This window comes from Ciconia boyciana, chromosome 1, assembly GCF_034638445.1.
Source record: "Ciconia boyciana chromosome 1, ASM3463844v1, whole genome shotgun sequence".
Lineage (NCBI taxonomy): Eukaryota > Metazoa > Chordata > Aves > Ciconiiformes > Ciconiidae > Ciconia > Ciconia boyciana.
In genome coordinates this window covers 184,255,153-184,277,449 of record NC_132934.1, presented here as the reverse complement: position 1 = coordinate 184,277,449, position 22,297 = coordinate 184,255,153, and positions in this window count along the sequence as shown.

Sequence of the window (22,297 nt, the reverse complement as noted above, 5' to 3'; positions counted from 1 at the left end):
TGTTCTTTAGAAAAGGTTAAGATTTTCCAGTTGGCAATATAGCATGTGTTGAACAGTTTCACTATTCTGTGTTTTAGGATAGAATATTTTGTGTATGAGGAGTTTGGCAATTTCCTATACCTTAATTCTGATGGCTTTAGTTTTCTGGAATTAGTTTTTTCTGATCTGTGACCTTTAAGTTTAACTTATTTGCTGATTTTATGGTGTAACCAAATTAAAGTGAGGAAAAATGCTTATCTGTCTTGTTTTCTTAATAATTTTCTGAACTAAATAAAGCCAATTTAGAAGACACATAGCACATTATTACTGTTTTAATGGTCAAGTCTTTAAATAATTTAATCAGTAATAATGGTGCATGCATCTGTGTGTAAGGGACTTTTTTTCCTTTGAGAATCCTCTGGAAAGTTAGCTATGGCCATGCCTGTCACTATGGAAAATGCAAGATTTACCTATTCAAAAACAGTTTCCAGGGGCAAATCTGTATGTTTTTACCTTATTATTATGTTACACAAAAGGAAAGAAAAAAAAAAAAAAAAAAGAAGGTGCAAACTTCAAGTGTAATTAAAAACCCAAGAAAAAAAGAAACTTTCTTTGCAAGGCAAGGAATCTGCAAACAGCTTGTGAAGAAGAGAAATTTCAGGCTATGGATACAGTTTCCTCAGTCAATTTTATGTATGATAACATTGATAGCAGTATAAGATATTATTTCTAAGCATGCAATTTAAGATTATTTATTACCATCATATCCAGTGCCATGTGTATATATATATTTACGACAACTGTAAAATCTTGATCCCTGTACATGGTACCTATACTTAACTACCTAAGAAGCAAGGAAAACCAGGAAAAATGAGTACTCATAATACACCATTTTTTTGTTTTATTTTTTTTTTGTGAACACTGAAACATTTTGTATTCATAATAGGCTTCATTCCTAAGTTAAAGGTACTTTGTAAATGGCTAGCGATCATCAGTATTTTATTTAAACCCACACTATAGCTGTAATTTGAAAGGAACTTTTTTTTTAAATGTGTATGCATATTTTTAAAAAAAGGAGTTGATCCACATGCTGCAGACAACCTTGACATAACCATAAATTGCAGCACAGCTGATACCTAGCCCTGGCAAAGTGTATTCATACAGTTCAGTCTAAATATTACTCCCAACCCAAGGCTTCTTAAAAATATAAATTTATTTCCTTCTTTTCACGCTCTATCCTTTCCCATTCCATCTTTAAATTTCTGTAGGGAAAAAAAGAAAAAAAAAAAAAAAGATTAGTTTATCAAGTTTAAGTCTGCTAAATAAACTTAAAAGAATTAAGCAGATGATACACATATTGGCACACACACACAAATAACACAAAGAGAGGCAGAAAAGTATTAGGAAAGAAGATGAATCTTTATTTAAAGGATTAAAAGGACATTGCAGTCCTTGCCTTAGGAAGTATATTTAGTTCAGCGTGTCAGTCATCAGAAGATTCATCTAGTTTTGCTTTGGTGTTTGAGATAGGCTAGGTGGTTACCAAGGATAAGAGCCTGTTTGATTTCGAAAATGTATTTTCCAGGTAGCTCAGTGATCAGAATGGAGCAACCTTCCTTCAGAATTGCAGAGACAACAGGAAAGCTTATCACTCTGTCTCCTTCTACATGGGGTGCCTCTTGCAAGTAAGATAAAGCTAGTCAAAGCCTCAAGCAGTTGTGGCAGGAGAGAGTGAATTAAGCATACAGCAACCACTAGGTGGTCTTGTCTTTGTAAGCAGGAATTATTTGATGTGTGCTTTTATATTTTAATTGAAATGAAACATACAGGTACTGTGTGCAGCAAAGAGAAAGTTCACTGTAATGAATGAGTCAAATCTTGTGTGGTCTTAGATTTCTGTCTAAAATTGATAAATATTACATAAAGGATTTTAAACTTTTGTTTCTCTCTGTTCTCACCAATTAAAATGAAACTATTTCAGTCTCAATAAATAAATGTGTTCCCCAAGGCGTGATTCTCATTCACCTCCACTACACTGTCCGCTTTCACAATGGATTGGCTGACCATACAATTCTGATTTTCAAATCTGAGTTTCAAGAAGTGATATTGAGCTGCTTTGAGTTGTCATAGGAATTGCATTTCTAAAAGAGATAAGTAGGTTTCAGATTCCTAAATAGTGCTGCATCAGGAACGTTTTAGAAACTATAATGGAGCTACAGGACTCAGTATTCAGAATTGTTGTATTGGAATGATCACATCATTTATGAAAACACATCCCTAGATGTCCTTGACCATTTATGACAGCAGTAATGAGAGCAAACACAGCCAGCCTCAATTTAAACATGAATAAATATGAACCTTTCTGACATCAACTGTCCTTCCTTTGACAGCTTCACTATATACTGACTAAAGAAAACATACCACTATTCCAGACCAGATTTCATCTTAAAAAAACAACTGTCTCTTTACTGTCAGCACAGAAGAGCTAAAGAGGCTATAAAATAATAAAACACCTTTATTTCTTCCTGCTTTTCAGCAATTGGAAATAGTGTTGAAACTGTCTGGTGTGGCAGGGCTTGTGTAATCACTGCTGATGAATATTGCAAAAATGGCAACTGTGTTACATACTTACCTACAGTAGCCACATACTTAACACAGACTAAGATGTTGGCATGAATTATGCCTGAATTATCTGTGCATAATCAGCCAAGTTCGTGTTTTATATATAGACATCACAGAGGGAGAAGAGCCACCAGAGTTCGGTTCAGCACACCTGTAGTCTGAACCATTCTCTGGAAGGGTCTGCCTTTCTCCATTGACTCTATAATGGAGAGTTGGTTAGGTGACTAGCCTATTTACACAGGCATCTATAGCTAGATTGTTTGAATTGTCTTTACTACAAACCCACACTTTAAGAATTGTTTTTTATCTGTATTTTCTGGGTCATTTGGAGAGCTGTCTAATTTCACATGGCATATTGCATTGATCCATGTTAATTAGAGGTCAGCCCCCAGGTCTGTTTAAATATTCATTGAAAATAAATTTTAGGGAGAAATATGCCACTTCAAGTTACCTTCTGCTACTTCTTAAGTTCTCCATTGCAGCAATGACTTCAGCATCACCTTAAGAGTGTGATACCTGTGTCAGCATCAAACACTACTACTGCTGATGAGGAAATGTCTTACTCAAACTCAACTCCCCCTGCTTTGTCATTGCATGCCGGGTTCACAGCCTATGCGCTCAGGTCCCTAAAATCTTTAGAGCCTGCTAAAGTTAAGTTGATCTTGGGAAGCACAGCCCCTTGGAAACCAGATTTTTAACCCCATATTATCACTTGCTTTCCCCTTTCCTTTTCCCTGATGTTTTTGGCATCCCACTGGCACAGAGCAAATCTGTTCCTTCACAAGATCCTCATTTGGGAGAGGGTGAGTTATAGCCCCAACTCTGTTTTTCCTCCAACTGCATATGTAGGTCCTTCTGAAGCAGTAGGCTCAAATGACCATTTCCAGAGGTCTCTTGTCCTTCCCTGTGGCCATGCTCGTGGTTATTTTTCATGTCTTCTCATGACAGGGAGTCTTTAAATCTTTCAAAACATAATTTTCCAGTGGAAGTTGCACTGGGCCAAGCTTTGGGTATCAATAACAGGTATTAACTTTCCATCTCAGCACTATGCTCTCCAACGTGTAACTTCCACCTCCCACAGGTTCAGCTAGCTGCCACTACTCCCATAAGTTCAAGCAATTCTGAATTCTAGCTCTAACAGTGGAAACACAAACAGGTGTGTGACACAACATCTTAGTTCTGCTCTGTAAAGAGCTCTGTTACGTGGTTTGCACTATTAGGTGGTTGTGTGCATAACACACACCCAGTTGTCTTGCTTACTAATCCTTTTTTACCCTTCAGTATTAGAAGTTTAGATTTCTGGATTCTGAAGTAAATTTATGTCTTTATCCCAAGATGAAACTGAAATAATTCCCATATTTTTAAATGGATATTTTCCCTTGTAGGCTTTTAATAATTTCTTAAAGAGTCACCCAAGTTTAAAGCTGGGGGTTTTTTTCTGTGTTTTGGGGTCTTTTTTTTTTCTTTTTTTTGGTCTTTTTTTTTTCTTTTTTTTTTCTTCTGGCAAGGAAAGCAATACTTGGCAATCAGCTTAGCATATAATACATTTGCTGCTGAAATAATTGATGTATATCAACTTTATACATAAAACATGACAAAAGCCCATCAGCTATACTTTGCAGTCAGGAGATTAAAAATAAAAAATATTGTTAAAAAGTTGGTTGGCAAAATTGTCCTAGTTATTCAACTAGTTTGCATCACTGTCTTTTCAATGACAACTAAGCTCTTTAAAAAGTCTTATTTTGTTTGATAAAAAATCTCTTTAAAGAGGAGTTTGAATGTTACACTTCCAAATTGTGTTTTTGAACACTTTAAAAATATGTTTACTCATTTGAAACATTGCATCTAATCCAGTAAAACATATAAGCTAAGCAAACAACTTATAAAATCATACATGTACATCAGCGAATCAAAATAGCATCTTAACAGATCTGACATAAAACCTGTTCTCTACTAAATTCATAAAACTAAGCATGTAGAGTGCAGATGACTATATGCATGTGCATGTGTGTGTATATTTAATCTCACTGTGATTTACAAATATTGAGCAGTACTATACAATTTAGCCTATCAGAATTATTGAGCAAACACATGAAGTAGCATCCTTATCAGTATGAATAGGCATAATACAATCAATTTCTTAGTTATAGAATTAACATCAATATGGCAACATCTACAGAAACTAAAAACGTACTGTTCTACAAACCTGTGCTTACTCACACCGAGCTGGTAAATTGCATCCTTTTGCTTGTGCTTGAACTAATAGCACAAGAAATAATAAACATAGTTTAGAAACCTATCACATGCATGATATACAAGTAATATTTAAAATGCCTTCTCCTCTGAATCCTGAAGAACTCATTGTTCTTATGTGTATCTAGAGGTCAAGTAAAAGTGACTATAAAAGTTGACATCTTACAGGAGGTCTTAGAAATGCACACACACTCTAGGAGTGATACACTAGAGGTGAGATAGTTGAACAAGGACTAGAACTAGCTGTAATACAGATTAAATCATTCTTTCCTTAAAAACTGAACTACAAACAGAACTAATTTGTCCCTGTGGAATGAAACCAATGCTTGGCCAATTTCTGAAGAGAATAGGACCATGGCAAACCAACACATTTATCAAACACAAATTTCAATTTAGATTCCTGAATATTCAAAATAATACATCCAGACAATTAAAAAAAAACATAGACTCGTAGAATAATAAAGTATCTCAAGTTGGAAGAGGCCCATAAAGATCATTGAGTCCAACTCCCTGCTCCTCACAGGACTACCTAAAACTAAACCAGATGACTAAGAGCATTGTCCAGATGCTCCTTGAACTCTGACAGGCTTGGTGCCGTGACCAATTCCCTGGGGAGCCTGTTCCAGTGACCGACCACCCTCTCAGTGAAGAACCTTTTCCTAATGTCCAACCTGAAGTTCCCCTGCTGCAGCTTCATTCCATTCCCTCGTGTCCTGTCGCTGGTCACCAGAAAGAGGAGATCAGCACCTCCCCCTCCACTGCCCCCACTGAGGAAGTTGTAGACTGCAATGAGGTCACCCCTCAGCTTTCTCCAAGCTGAACAAGCCAAGTGACCTCAGCTGCTCGTCTTTCCCTTGAGACCTTTCACCATCTTGGTTGCCCTGCTCTGGACACACTCTAATAGCTTGATGTCCTTATTATATTGAGGTGCCCAAAACTGCACACAGTACTCGGGGTGGGGCCGCACTGGTGCAGTGTAGAGTGGGACAATCACCTCCCTTGACTGGCTAGCTATGCTGTGCTTGACACACCCCAGGACACGGCTGGCCCTTTTGGCTGCCAGGGCACACTGTTGACTCATATTCAACTTGCCATCAACCCAAACCCCCAGATCTCTTTCCACAGGGCTGCTCTCCAGCCTCTCGTCCCCCAGTTTGTATGTATAAGCAGAATTATCCCATCCCAGGTGCAGAATCTTGCACTTGCTCTTGTTAAAAGAATCAAAATGTTGGAATGATCACCTCTAAGTAACATGAGTAGCTCAAAGTAGATGGTGGATTTATCTTGATTATGCTCTGAGGCAAGAAATTCCTAAGCAAAAGGAAGTCCTCTCAGAAGAAACATTCCCAGCTCCGTAATGAGTAATATAGCAACCTTATAAGCTCAACAGCTTGATGAGCTAATCAAATAGACCAGCAATAAGATTAGTTTGTTGTTATATGATGGACAGTAAGAAGAAGATTTGATCGGAACTGTGACTTGAACCGTGATTTCTCTGTTCACTGCCCTTAGGTTTGCTCTCTCTTTTGTTCCAGGATACTTGAATCATTAAGTAATGATAAATACTCTAAGAGTCCAATTCAGCAGATTCATTTTAGGCAACCACTGTAGCATGAATTGAAAGGTATCTTCAGAGTGTCTGTTTCTTAAGAAAGATTCTAAAAAAAGTCTAAAGATGGAGTTCATGTATAGGTCTTTGCGTTACAGAAGTCTAGAACTGGTTGTGGTGAAACCTTGTTTTTTAGCTTCTGTTCAGATACCCAGGGAATATCAGAAATTACTTTAAGTTTGTGTCAAATGATACTACAGCCAATTTGTGATGGCAGCAGAAAAAGAAATACCAGGAATAAAAGGGATTTTTTACAAGCGAAATTAACTTTTCACTTTACTAGTACTTAAACTTTGTTCTACTCTTTATGAGAAAGATTAGAAAACAAAGGGAAATGTTATTATTACAAGATCTGTGATCCTGTAGATTTTCATAGCTTGTAGTCATCACACATTCACTGCAGACACCAAATCCACTTATTTGGCACAATTCAGGTATGTGTTCATTTCTCTTAATCTGTACTTTGTATGAGGGTTATTATTATTATTATTATTATTATTATTATTATTATTATTATTGCAACCATTAAGTCATGCAATTCAATTGTATATCATTCCTGCAGTAAAAGAAAACACAAAGGGAAGGAGGGAGGAAAGAGTATCCAAGTACAAATTTTATCCTTTCCCTGTCTCTTTTTCAGTCTTCTACATTAATTGATATTAACCCCTGAGGAGGGGGGTGTTAAGATCCGTCAATCCAACATACTGCTAGATAACTAATTAATACTAATGGTGGAGTTGTGAACTCATCAGACTAAGCTATAAAAATTAAAACATCACATGCTATCACCACCCTGAAAAAGGAATAAAACACATTTATTACCAATGGAAAAGCCAGAGCTGATCCTTTCTCATTCCTAAGGAAAAGGGCAGTGTTGGATTTAATTTACCACAAGGAAAAGGACTTGCTCATCTATACTCTATTCTATGGCTGCATCTCCTCTTTCAGCAGCCTGGGGTCCAATGGAAATGGTAGAATAATATCTTTTATTAAACTACAGTTATTATCAGAGCACTGATAATTCTGAGATCTCAAAAAAACAGAAGGCGGCTTGTGCTCTCTAGAGTAGCACTGACACAAGGGGCAGCTGAATCACCAGTGAGAAGAGCCTAAGGGAGGCCCTTTTTTGGTGGTGTTTTTAAAGAAAGCATCTGGGTTTTGTCATGTAGCAACAAAAGCAATGAATTAGGGAGGAACTGTTGCTAAAAGTAATCACTTAACTGCTGTTTTCCATATGAGAAAATCAAACTATCCAGCTGGACCTCTTAACTAGTCCAATCTACAGAGTCTGACAAGTGTAGCATGAGTGAAATACTCCTGTCCAAGACTTGTTCCTTTGTCCAACTTACCCTGAACTCAAAATTCAAAACCTACTGATGTCAGTGGCATTCTTCTTATTCTGCCCCTTACATATACAGAGCTATTACTGCATTCGAAAGTAGGGACACTGCAGAAGCTGCATATGCTGTGAAAACCCTGAAACTTTCACAGTGGCAAAAAACAGCCAGGGAGAAGGATCTGACTGGGAAGACCCAGGGGCCAGGACGTGCTTATGACAGGGAATTTCTGCCCTATGAAATTTTTCAGGTAATTAATTCAGGTCATGGAGCATGTTGTCACCAGAAAGCTTGGTATATTCACACTGCTGTATGCTGAGAATTGCTATTTATTTGATAAATGTCCACAAGGCCCACAGAAATCAAATGACATTCATAAATCTAAACAGGAGGTGATAAAAACACAAAGCTCAGCTTTTAATAAGCAGGGATTTCCATCTGGTAGCTCTTCTAGTGACATTACAGGTGTGTGCAGCAGAGGCATTTATGGATGCGCAATTTTACTATCCCTGGGATTTCTTCCCAGCATATACATCTATTGATTCAGAACAGAGCAAATTACCAGAAACTTGCACCAAATAATTTACCAAAAGGGTAACACTTTGACAGCACTGAAAATGCACTAGGAAAATGAGTAGGAACAAAAATGCACAGGTAGACCTGGACTTTATATTCTGTAAGAGCTCTGGCTTTGCTTAGGTTGCTGCAATTAGTTTCTTGTATGGTCCTGTTTCACTGAAATGTAAACCACATGTTCAAATTAGGTGGCCAGAGGGATCTATAGAGTGCTCGGGTGCTGATTTATAGAAGTCTCAGTTGCAGCTTAAAACAGTAGTCAGATTTTGATGTAGCAGCAATCGTGTTAAAAACAGATGACAGGAAAGAGCTTGTCAGAAAAGGATACTTGGGGGTAAGGTGTTCTCTCCATTGTATCTTCACAAAAACCCCAATAGGCATGGATCAGAATATCTAAAGCCTAAATATAGAAAAAAAAATCGTTTTTAAAAGGAAATTGGAAAAAAAAAAATCAGTTTTACCCCAATTTTATTTTGTGGTACAAAATTTAACTGATTGTGACTTATTTTAGATATGCTTCTTGTGTCAAAATAGGAACAAGCCTTAACACCACATTCAAACCAAACCTGATGACTATCATAATAGAAATAGAGAACTTTTTCAAATCAAATTTTTGAGGCTTTTCCTTAAAAAGTACTGTTCTGAATAATAAAAACATACTTAGTATGATATTGAAACTATTCACAGAAATGGAAATGAAAAGGAGAAACCTGAATATTGATATTTTCTAAATTTCTTGACAATCTTTCAAATGACAACTGGTAAATTAGATTACTCTTACTTATAGACATCAAAGAATACTGTGTCTCAGAAAAACTCTGAAAAATGGCATTACATGCACTAGCTATTCTGCACAGTAACAATAGAAGACCAAGATACAGAATGGTATCACTGTACTGTGAAAGATCTAAGCAACCATAGCATAGGTTCAACATAGTTGCTGAAGTTGTCCATCAGAAGTACTTAATTAATTGTCTCAATCAGCCTCTGATAAGACACCTTTCCCATTAGCACAGACTAACCCTGTCTCTGAGAAAAGAGGCAGGTTCATTTACAGTTTTCACCAGAGCATCTCAAAGCTGTGACCAGAACTAAACTTACTAGACACAAACATTTCAGTGTTTAAGTTTGACTGACAATCCCCTCAAGTTAGCAAGTAACTATGCTCCCTAGTGTTAGTCAAAAATAGGACACAGCCTGGTTCTGAAAAAGGATATCTGTATACAAAGATTTTTATTTTACTTAGATGTTCTGAAAGTATTGTTCAGAAATTATTACACTTAAAAATGTTATTACTGTAATGAAATATTACAGCATCAGTCCATTATCGTAAATTATATAACATCCAAGACAACTTTGTACAAGTACAGTGATGATACAGGTCCAAAGTCTACATTTACATGTAACGCTATATGTATTTCAGTAACAGTATGCCCTTCAAATGAGCAAGTAAAGAATTTATGCATACTCTATACTGCATTTTTTTTCTAAATTATTTAAATTTATAACATAAGTGAGAAAAAAACCCCACCCAACAACCTGATATAATTAACAATTTAACAAAGTCCATATTTAGCATTCTTGGCTAAAGTACATAGTTTACACATAACAGTGAGTTTTGTTCAGGACACATGGGAGGTTTCCCTCCCATCATTTGATTAGCCCTAGTCTTTGTCCTTAATTCATTAAATATTGGGATGATTTGTGTTTTTTCTCTGGCAGGTCCTATTCAAAGTTTTTTGAGGTCAAGGGAATCATGTCAAATGAGTTTAGACCAGTCCCTAAATATAGCTAGTATCTACATGTGCCCTTTCATATGGCACACAAGGGAAGGACATAAGAAAATTACATGGTGTAATTGGAAATGTTACAATTAGTACAAATACTGTAAACATTACTGACAGTTTGGAAAAGGTCTGTCATTGTTCAAATAACAGTACGAAACAAATATTTTTTGATTCAACAGCTAGAATTAGATTTGGAGATTTTTTATAGTATCCATCTATTCTACAGAAGCAGAGCTGCAACTTCACGCATTTCTAAAAACTTCATTTCACTGACTAGAAAACTGTTTAAATGAACTTGCTGTGGAACTCAACAGAAACTGGATTATTTCATATTTCACTGAGAGAGATGGTAACCAAGCTCTGACTCAGCTATCTCCATTATGAGAAGGGTACAGCTGTCCCAGAGCGCTGTTTCACTGAAGCTAATGTACCTGGGTTCTTAGTTCAAGGTCCATGGAGTGGAGTCCACAGGCCCTTGGAGTGTAATGGAACATCATTGCAGACCACATGGCTCAAGTCAAATGTGAGACAACTGTAAATGCTGATGATAAGCAAAGGTTTGATGATCAAGCTTTCTCCCTTGCACTCCTTTACTCAGCCATGTTTCCTTATTGTATGCCATTTCTAAGCACTCAAAGTAGTGACTTAGAACCCTCAAAAAATGAGACAAAAAAAAAAAAAAAAGATTCAGTATGTAAGTAAATATTCAAGGGTGTGGGTTTTTTTGTCTGGGTTTCTTTTTTTTCTTCAGTTTTGAGGTATTAGGGTGCAAAACATGACATTGTCAAAAGGATAATCGTCTCCAAAAGATAATGCATTGACAAAAAAGAGAAAAAAAAATCATAAATATTTGTCACACTTGCCTATCCAGTGCAGCCATCTCCCAGACCAGTAAACCTGCATCTTTTTTTGCCTTTTAGGGAATGAACAATCTACAGAAAGCCATCCTTTTACTAATGAGGGGGAATTTTTTCCTTTTCCTGGTGGGAGATTGAATAATGCTTGCAGTTTCTCATATTCCTGTCATTTTTGACAATTCCCCAAAAGAGCTTTTAGAACCATTGGAAAATGACTCGCTCTGCATGATTTACTCTTAGTTTTCACTACTCTCTCCATTACTCTGGGAAACCAAATTTTGCTACCAGTTTGTTTAGCTGACCAAAGTGCTAAGATGAACTCTGGGGGTTCTGCATTCTCTTCTCCTAAGGCTACCATACACAAAAATGTTGATTTTAACTTGCAGTTACCACAATGCCATATGTCATTCACCTAGCCAGGTTAGACAAGTGAGAAGACCACCAAGTACTCTGTCATTCTCAACAGGTATTCTCAAAACTCTCAATTTGCTTGCCATTTTTTTTAAGATATAGATTTTGTGTGTGTGTGTGTGTGTGTGTAGCAGCCTGATATTTAAATAAAAAATAAGTCTGTATATAAATGAATTATATTTTTGTCTAGATTTTATTTTTTAATTAAAATATAGTAAAATATGGTAAGTGTGAATGTATATTATAGTAATAAAACTTTTTATTTCAATGTCTGAGTAAGCTCCAGTGGAGCTGTCATGGTCTATTATGCTCCAAAGTAGCCGTTAGGGTCTATTATGTCAATTATCATACACATCCATGACAGATTGTTCTTTTTTGGCTTTTTTTTATATTAACATTAAAAATAAAAACAAGAAGGGGCTGGATCGCTCAGGGTATTGAAATGCAGCAGAGCGCCTTTCACTTGGAGGTTACCCACTGAAATCTAACTCGGGTCAGTGGTAACTGAAAATTGCTGTTCAGTGATGTGCATAAAAGGGGCTTAGTGTCTCAAAAAAACAATTCTGAAGCATTGAAGTTAATGGAATTGCTGAAAATTACTTCAGTGATTACAGAATTAGGTCCTTACTTCAGGTTCCAGCAGTTCATATTGCAGCTGGACACACACTACTAATGTTGATACTAATTTGCTGTCTTCTCCGGACAAGTACAAATATAGTCACAGGTCCAGTGGTCTTCTCAAATATCCTGATGAAATTCCACAAAGGCTTTACTGTATTTGTTTTAGTTGTTACACTACTTCATATTATGGTTTTCTTACCTTTAAAAAAAGGCAGAATGAGAGAAGGTATATTGAAAGGTGATAAAGATGATAAGGAGTATGGGACTTCATCTGTATGAGAAGAGGTTAGAAATTACTTTTCACCACTAGAAAGCACAACCAAAATGGTTATGGTAGAGGTCTATAAATCATAAAATGAATGATAGCATTCTTTTTCCTGTGATTAGTAGTTTAAACCATGGAACTCAAAGACAAAGCAGGTTGAAAGTACAGAGGTTCCACAAGGAAACAGACAAATTCAAATTCACTGATCAAGGGATTAAACCCACAGTAATCCAAATGCAACTACAGTCTCAGTATATCCCAAACAGCTTAACGTCAGAAGCTGGAGAAGTATTCTGCAGCTATCTACTACTAGTCTTGTGAAAGATAGGATCATGGGATAGAATAACCTTCAGTTTTGTGACTCTCATGTTCTTGCAATTGTGTTGGCCTAAGCGAGGGCGGATTCTCACCTCTAATCTTCCTTTCATGCCAATGGTTAACCTGGCTTGTACATTACTATGGAATTACTGAATTACTGAGCTCCCAGTTATATGGAAAAGTAAGGCAAGGAAATGCAAGGAAAGGAAAAGCATGTCAGTCTTCATAGCTGAGAATCCTGCATCTTCTAAAACTGGCTCTAGAAAAAAGAAAAAAGAAAAAAAAAAAACAAACAGTTACAGGGTATTCTTTATCTCATCCAAAGGTAAATATCTAAAACTGATGAGATGAATCATGACCTGGAAGTAAGTATTTTTCTCATTGATCATATTTTAGCTAGATTGAACTAGCAAAGCAAGAAATGGTTCCACTGAGAGCTTTAAGGTGTCCAGGACATTTTCATGAAGGTACATATGATAAAATACATGCAGAATACTCATGCCCTTTGGCATGAGTGATGGAGGTTAGGTAGGATACAACAGAGCATCTCAAATACACCAATGTATAGACAACTGAATTGACCCTAGAACATCCAAACAGATAGGTTAGGGGTGATATTCAGTCATCTAAATGTAGGCATATAGTGACTTTTTTTTTGTATTGTATTATATCAGACCTCAGCTTCGATACCAGAGTGTATAGGTATCCATAAGTTCTGTGCCCTATCTAGGTGGCCTGCGTATGCCTTCAATAGCCTAGAAAACCTCAAGTGGCACTAAATTCCTATGTTTAGGCAATTGAATCCTGCCCCAGATATCAACATTCATATTGGAAATGTCTAAAGTTAGATTAAATTAATCCAAGTACTAATGATTAAGGACAGGTGAAATAACCCCATGTTTTGAGTCACTGATCATACATCTCCTATGTCAGTCTCCAAGGTCTCACAAAGGTAATGCATATAGCACTCCTGTCTAGTAGGACAAAATCTTTTCGATTAAATCCTATTCCATTAACTTCAACAGCAAACCTCCCTTAGATTTCAGTAGGTTGTTCTTTCTCTAGCTGTCAGATCAGGCAGAAGAGAACAAGCAAAACACCTCAAATACAGCTTTTCCTCTCTACACAATGTGAATCGGGAAAACAACCTAATATTGTTAGATAAGGTAAGACAAGCACTCAAGTTCAATTTTTGCTTGTACAGCACGGTATTAACAGTAGCAATACTATGAAAATTTTGTGAGAACTTAATGGAAATTATGCTTCAGGAATATCCCCAAATCTGTCAGGTAATAGGGACATGACAACTTAAACACCCTATAAGATGATACATTTGTCCACTTAATTGTTTTAATAAAATCTTCTTTTTTTACAACCAGCCTTGCAGAAGTAGGGTAGGTGATGGTGAAATCATTGTTCAGTCTTTTACTCAAGTCATCACAAAGATTGCAGCTATACTCACTACTTGGCTTAAGAGAAAAGAGTTCTTGTCTTTCCCCCACACATCAGTGAGAGCAAAACATGGTAATGCCCTTTGTATTTCATTTAATGTTGAAAATTTCCTTTCTTCTGCTTGCACATAGTGTAATGCGACAATTATGCGACACATTAAAAAAAAAATTATGACAATGCTTGCACTGTATCCAAATGTGAAGAGATCTGCAGTCATTTCAAATGGGAAACCTGCTATTAGCTCACACAATGGATTCCCCAGCTGAAAAGAAGACATAAATTGGAGTGAATCAAACATTCACTGCCAGCAGATCTGCTGCTTGTGTTCACTGATGAGATGTAAATGTGCTTAGCAAGAGTACAGCATCAGAAGAGGACCATGAAATTATAATATAGTGACTGTAATGAGAATGGGTTAATTTGTAGCATTTCTTATTCTAATTATGGTATTTGACACATGGGAACAAAACCATTTTCAGCCATTTTCTTTTCTTGTTACTATCCCTTATGAGAAACAAGAATGAGAAACAAGAGCAATCCGCATGCTTTTCTATTCTGTGAAATACAGTAGCATGCTGCACTGTTTTGACCCTTTCAATATTCTGCATAGGTAATTTGAGAGAAGACAGTCCAGTTATGGTCTCAGCAAAGAGCATTTAATGAATCCAGGAAAAGTATAATTTGCATGGAAATAGCCTGAATTATTTTTTAAGTGCACAAGAATGTAATGGGGGGGAAAAAAAAAACACAACAAACCAACAACAAAAAACAAAAACTAGCAAACAGAAACAGCACAACATTTCTCTATCTCTAGCACAATGATTATAATGAGAATTAAAATTCATATGAACTTAACCTATTCTCAGAGTGATGGGATGCTAGTTTCATCTTGCAGTATGTAAATTATCTATGCAGACATATTCTGTTGGTAAGAGAGATGTCCAGCTGGTGAAAAATATCCTGTTCCGCACAATTTAGATATTAATCCATTATTTTGACAGAAAATAAGTATACAGAGGTTAAGATACTTGCCACTCAGACTAAATGGATGCATTTTCAGGCCTACGAGTTCTATATTTTCTAACAATGGCTACAAAATTATATCCATAAAGAACACAGAAACATGGAATTCACATTTCAGTGAACAAACCCAAATTCTGATAACACACATATGGACAGAATACCTTTTTTAACAAAAGACTCTGACATATGCTTATAGGAGTACTGGCAATTTGGTTAAAAAAATCCTCCTGTGGTTTACCTGTACCTGCTTGGTGACTGTTATTTGAGGCTTATTGCATTTATGTGCAGACATGCACATTTTGGACAAGTGCAAATTAACTCCACTTTCGCGAGTTGCTTCTGGTACTCAGTATCCTGTCTTGCCTTTAAAAATATAAATGTAGAACAGATTGTTGTCCTTAAAACTCACAACCCTGATAGTGTGAGATGGGTGAGGATAATGGAGGAAAGTAAAAAAAAAACAAAAAACACAACAAAACCCACAGGTTTTCCTACCAAACCATCTTCAAAGAGAATGAGGAGGACACATGCACTTTGAAGACTCTATCAGATATGAGAGGGAGAAGTGGGATCAGATTTTTAAAGGAGATTTGTAGGTTTTATTACAACTTCATTTGAGCATTTAACTCAAATGCTAAGATTCAGACTATTTTTAGGTACCTACTTGGCATGTTGAAACAGCTGAAATGAAGGAATATGTTCACAAGGTGATTAAAAAATTGTCAATAGAGAGGTTCTCACCAGAGAATTAGAATTCACGTGCTTCCTCAGTCTGTCTTTGAATCGTGATGGAGCTTAGATAAAACATCAGGCATCTAACTGCATAGCTAAAGATTTATCTAAAGATGTCTGAGCGCCTCTGTTTAGGCATATTAGGAACTCTGATCCAGAATGCCAGTATAAACCAATTTTAGTCTGCTCCAGCAATAATCCAGAGCCCAGGGACCAGACAACTTAATCTTTGTCTGAAAGAAGGATCCCAAATTTCCACAAGTCTGAACTTGGAATTTAGAGATTCTGAATGTCATTTACAAATGTTCATATCCTATTAATTTTTCCCAAGTAATTACAGAATCCTGAGGTTTTGGGATTAAAATGCTAATACAATTTGGAAATGAAATAAATTTAATTTACCTAGTAGAAAATTCATAAACCTAGTAGAATTCATACACCTAGTAGAAAGAGAGAGGAAAGATAGCATTAAAACTGTGTTATAGACCTACCAAGAAAAGGACACTGAGGTAACCTGATTTCAGGGTATCGCGGGAAAGTGCATTCAGATTGACAGAACAGCTTATAACCACACTGGTAACAGAGAAACTCATTCCCCTTGAGTGCTTAGTAAAGGAAGCAGCCCTGAAATAGCTAAAAATAAAGGTTACAGGAAAAGAATTATCTGTTGGGAAAAATAATTATATAATATAAATGCATACACTATATGCACATCCCTATGCACATGTGCATATGCACATACACACCATTATACAAATGCCATTATCCTTAGATCCATTTCATTTACTTATCACTGGGTTTGTCTTACATATCACACTAAAACGAAAGTAAGATATTTTGGCCTTACTAAGTTTCCCTAAATATATTCACCTATTTGAGATGCTTGCCTGGCCTCTAACTGTCACTTGCTAAGGGAATAGGCCTCCTGTAGGTCCTGTGTCTTGTATGTTAACCCAGGTGTATTTAATATGTTAGAGTACCTCAAATCACAATAGACACCTGTTTTTGGCAACTAGCTTGCCAGGTACTAGGATCAGGATTCACTGAATATCTCTGCAGCTGTAACTACAGCAGTCACTTTGGCAGGCTTCAGGTACCAAAGCATAAGACAGACAAGGCATCATGCCCAGGCTCTAGCTGCTGATCTCCAGAAGGCTGCAGATCCTCCATAAGTTTTGTCTCTAACCTGCCAGCTCCGTTTAGGTGTACTGACATCTGAGATGGCAGTATATACCCATGTTTATGTAGCTGAATCCTGCCCTAAGTCTCTATTAATTATAATAGGAGCATAGACATCTAGTTCACATGTAGATAATGAGGGGAAAACTTCACTCATTACCTCTACTACTTCTTTATTAATAGTAAAAGTTTGAAGACAGCAAGATGATGAGGCCAAGATTATTTTTTTTCACATTTCTTTATTTTGTCTTTCTTTTAACCCACTTTTATTTAATTGTATTTAAATTAAAGTTGAAGTGAACTTAATGCTATTTCTGGTGGCAATAGCTCAAATCAGGAACTATTTCCATTTATTCTTCTTCTTCCCCCCACTCCACTCCACCATTTCTGTTTTGTAACTCACTTTATTCACAAACTGTAATAAAATATGTGAGAACTACAAAGAAATGGAGCATTTTTTAAAATTTATTTGTAAAAGCTTGGATTAATGTAATTCTATATCTCTAGTAATAAGTTGATATGTCACAATAAATGTAAAATAACGTATCATCCATATTTGTCAAGACTTTTTCAAGTCAAAAGGGAGTATGACTTTTATATAGTATACATAAACTGAAGTAAAAAATAAAGCTATTTAAAATACTAACTGTTTTGACAGTTTCTAATACCCCTGCCCCCCCAATAGCATCAAAACAGAGTTCAGGTTTTGTGAATTTTGTTTTATCAGCTTCATTGTAAAAAACAAAATATTTACCTTTTAGTGAAGGTTGCTACAGTTACCAATTTCTTGAAACTGCACTCATGGTATATCCCCTTTTCTCTGCTTCCATGAATAACAAAGATGAAAACAAAACTCTAAAATCATATTTGATCTTCAGACCATCTGGTCAGTTCAGCTTCCCATTGTATCCTCTTTATCTCCAATAATTTTATAGTGGCTTAATGTTTAATTTGTGATGCTTTCTTCTGCAGCTTTCCCCTCTGTTCTCTCTCTTTAACAATCACATAGATACCCATGTTGCTACCCGCACATCCTCACTGTGGTCCTCAGCAAGGAATTCAGTCTTGTATTCTATGTTTGAAACTAAGTATGAAAGTGTCAGTGTATTTTCTTTATAGACCATTTTCTTAAAAAAGAAAAAAAAACCTAGGACTTTCATGATAGAAAGCCAATTTTTATTAGAATATAACTCATAATAATTACCTTTCAAATACAGAATGACAGAAAAGAAATAGTAAATGTTTATGACTCCTCTCCATTCCCATGCATTTTTAGAAGATGATTCCTTTTTTTCACACTTGCTTTCAGTTAATCTTATGAATACAGAAGTTGCAGCAAACTTAGTACAAGCCTTTCTGGTCCTAGGAAGACATTCTGTTACAGTGGAGACTGCCTATCAGATTCCAGACCCTGTCAGTGTTGTCTGAGTCTCACTGCTGTGCTCTAGCCTTGCTTCTCATCCTTCCCCAACACAACCGTCCTAACATCCTTGAAGCTTTTCCTTTCCAATCACACTCAGCAGCTCTAAAGGGAAGGAGCAGTTTCATTGTTAGAGGTTTTCATAAGACCTAGTCATTCTTTTTTAAAACAGCACAACGTAGAAATTAGGAACAAAAACATTAAACAAATACTCCTCATCATGTCGTGGTCTCATACCTCTTCTTCACTAACTGTATTCTATTCTGATAAACAAAAGGAAGCCAGGCACTAAACCCTAGTATCAAGGCCACTGGCACCATCTATTTGGGGCTAAACTCTTCCAGAGCAGTATTGTCCTGGGTTGACCTAAAGAGAAAGGTCCAGAAAGGAGCCAGGAGCTGAGTAGCAATTAAGTGGAATGGAGGTGCAGGAGTCCCATGCTCAGGCTTGCTGCCTTACCCTCTTGTATTTAACACTTGAAATAAACTCTATGTCATTGATACAGGACATACAGCTAATTAGGCAGGAGGTAGTAAGAAAATAAAGAGGATGGTTTGGAAGCAGTAAAGGGGAGAGGGGAGGCTAACCTTAGTCTTGGAGATTGATCTTCCTCGGAGAATAATTCCAAGTGGGAGTCTCCGTTAGGTGATCTTCATCCCTTGGGGGACTCTACAACTCTCCATTTAACACAGGGAAACTGAGGGAGCTGAAGGACAACAACAAAGCTCAACTAAAATTACATGGAACCCCTCCAGAATGGTCTCTGAGATTCAAAGAACTGAACCCCCCTTACATTTAAACCAAATTCTATCCTGGTTTTCTATCCTTTGGAATAAAAGAAGAATATGGTTGGTTATACATCTTAGGTTACTTGATTAAAGAATCATGACCACAAACACAAAGAAGCACAGAGGAACCATGACTAGCAGAGGAACCCCAATAAACTGATCAGAGAAGCAAGTCCTGTCCCCAGCTCCTCCCAGGGGTGCCATGGGACATCATCAGACCCATGAGTGTTGGGTGAGACACATCAAGATGGGTTAAAGGGAGATGCTCTTTCCCTAATCTCACAGGCTGAGGGGGCATCACTGCCTGGGGGTATGGAACGTATTATGGGATGCCAGGGAAGATCACCTTGGGATTATGTAATACTTATTATGAGATCTTTAGGGAGAGAACCAAAGGTGTGGAAAGAGAGGGATTGTCATGTTGTCTGGCCATGCCCTGTGAGTGGTCAGTGCAGTCTGTCCTGTCTTCTTACCAAATTGCATTTCTGACTGTTTTCCTGGGCGAGGAGCTCCTTATTCTGTGCGCGGGTGTATGGATGTCTAAGTTCCAGTTAACTGGTGCGGGACCATAGGTCATAGGGGCCTATGTGTCTAGGTGCCAGCACCTGGAGTGTGTGCATATTGTGTAGTTACATCAGTGTGCTTGCTTCCAAATGCCAAGGCAGACTAGCTCATGAGTAGAATAAGAGCCTTGGGAGCCAGATATCAAAGCAGCCAGAAGCCTGGCCTGGATACTGGAGAGACCAGAAAGCCTGGAAATTGGCAACTGGAGAGACCAGAGGGCTCCAAACCAACTACTGCAGAGACTACGAGGTCTAGGGGTTGACTTAGTGACCTGTTTACAAGTATGTGGCTGTACTGGAGACAAGAGGATCCCAGGGATCAGCTACTGGTTAGATTGAGTGTTTAAGGCCATTTACTGGAGAGATCAACAGTGTGTGTGCACTCATGCATGTGTGTGTGCACACAAATGTGTGTGTGAAGGGTTCTGAGCTCCCAGGAGCTGGAGGAGTACTGCAGGCTTTGGGGGTGCCCAGCAGCTAGGGAAAGCAAGGATCTAGGGCCAGTTCCTGCCCTCGGTGCATAAGTCGATGCAACTGGAAAGATCCGCTTTGTACATCTGCACACTATTTCCCACTAGCAGATCCTTATTCTGAACTGCCAGAGACGGGGACAAGATTTGGCAATGGTTTGTGCTATCTGTGTTTGCATGTTTCTATCCGTGGTGTTCTGTGTGGCTTGCAGTATGTATTGCCAATGCTCGTGTGTGTGCCTTTGGGGAATGCATGCTCAGCCTCACTACTGGCTGCGCCTGGGAACAAGGAGCTGTAGCAGCCTCCCCTCCATCATGCTACCAGATTTGGCAAAACTTTAACAGTATTCACCAGCACTTTCCACTTTTGAAAGTATGACTTTGCAAACTCATCATTTTTGAACTTATTTTTATTTTTATGCATTGTTTGAATTGATATTTTATATTAACCCATTAATAAAGCATCTCTGGCTTTTATTTTGTTTTAGTTCTTGGTTCTTTCATGTTGACAGTGAACTCTACCCACAATTTCAACTGAAGGACAGAGAATCATGAGGCAGGAACCACGTGGCTAATGAGAGAAAGTTAAAAAGTTTTGGTAGTTGTCTCACTGGCATTCACAGTTCTGTAGAGAAGTTGCTATATCTCAATTTAAATTTATATATATGTGTATATTTATCTATATGTAGGTATATTGGGACAGTGATACCTGAAGTAAAGCAAATTTAGCATTTATCATCCACTGGAAGAATTGCATATCTGCGTGTAAAAAGGACCCTTCCAGATGATGGTTACAAAAATGTACTCCTGGAGCATTATTCATCAAGAAGTTATTTTTTATACACTCAGTACATAAAATCTGCAAGCCTTAGATAAAATTGTCAGAATAATTAGGTTCTTTTTACCTCATCAGTGAATGAAATGTAGTGATTCCAAAGTAATAATGCTAGAGAAGGCACCAAAGAGGCTGAGGCTGATTCGCAGCAGCTAACAACATGGCACACACCCCACCTAAGCAAGCAAAAGCTAATAATAAAAATAACTTTAATAGGTAATTTCTGTGCTTCAGAATGCAGTTTCCTTGAGTTGAGTACTAGAAAGAGAGAGAAGAGATGCTTTTTGACTTGAGAGAAAATTAAAGCCTTGCTCCTGGTTGGGCAGTACTGTCTCTGATTAGTAGGTAAAAAGGAGGATTTAGATGTGATAGACACTATTTATGGCATCCATCTTGACTTCTGCTGCTACTTTGGCAAATCTACTTGTTTACGAACTGCTTCAGTTGTAAGAGTTTTTCAATATTAGTTATTCAGGGAATAATTGTAAAAAGAGCCATGGGACGTAACAGCAATATTTTCATGTCTAACTATCAACAAGGGAAAAAAGAGAGAGGGGCTCATCAAACTGAAAAATATGCATCCACTCTGAATCAAATGTTGGAAAAAAGGCTTGGCATAAATGTTACGTAGTCTGCTTGCAAGAGAAATAAACAATGGAACACAGCAAAATTAATCTGTTTATGAATATGGGAAATCTCACAGGTAGAAATGTTTCTATATGTAGAAGCTTCTCTATACATAAATACTTATATGCAGTAATTGTAGAGAGAGGTAGCAATAGTGTTGTAAAGCCCTCTCTTTTAACAGAAGCAGCACACTCAGGATTAATCCAGCTCTATTGCCATAATAATGTGTGCAAAATACATGCCCTTTTGTTCAAATGTAGAATCAGCTGAGCCTCATACATGCATTGAACATGACTTCCAAGAGCAGAACTCACTGCTGTCTTGAATTTCAGTTGTACAAGTACAGGGTAGCCAGCCCTTTTGAACTCCAGACTCAAATCAGGCATCTAAAAAACCCGTCCAAAGCTGCTTTCAAAAGGTTAATCTATAGCATCATGTGGAGGTGAATGGATACCACTTTAGAAGCCCTTGGACTGAGAAATGGAAGTTCCTTTCACATGACCTCCCCATGTTCACAGCAGCAATACAGCTGACAAGTTTTGTTGTGCTGTGTTTTGGCTTTGTGCAACTGCC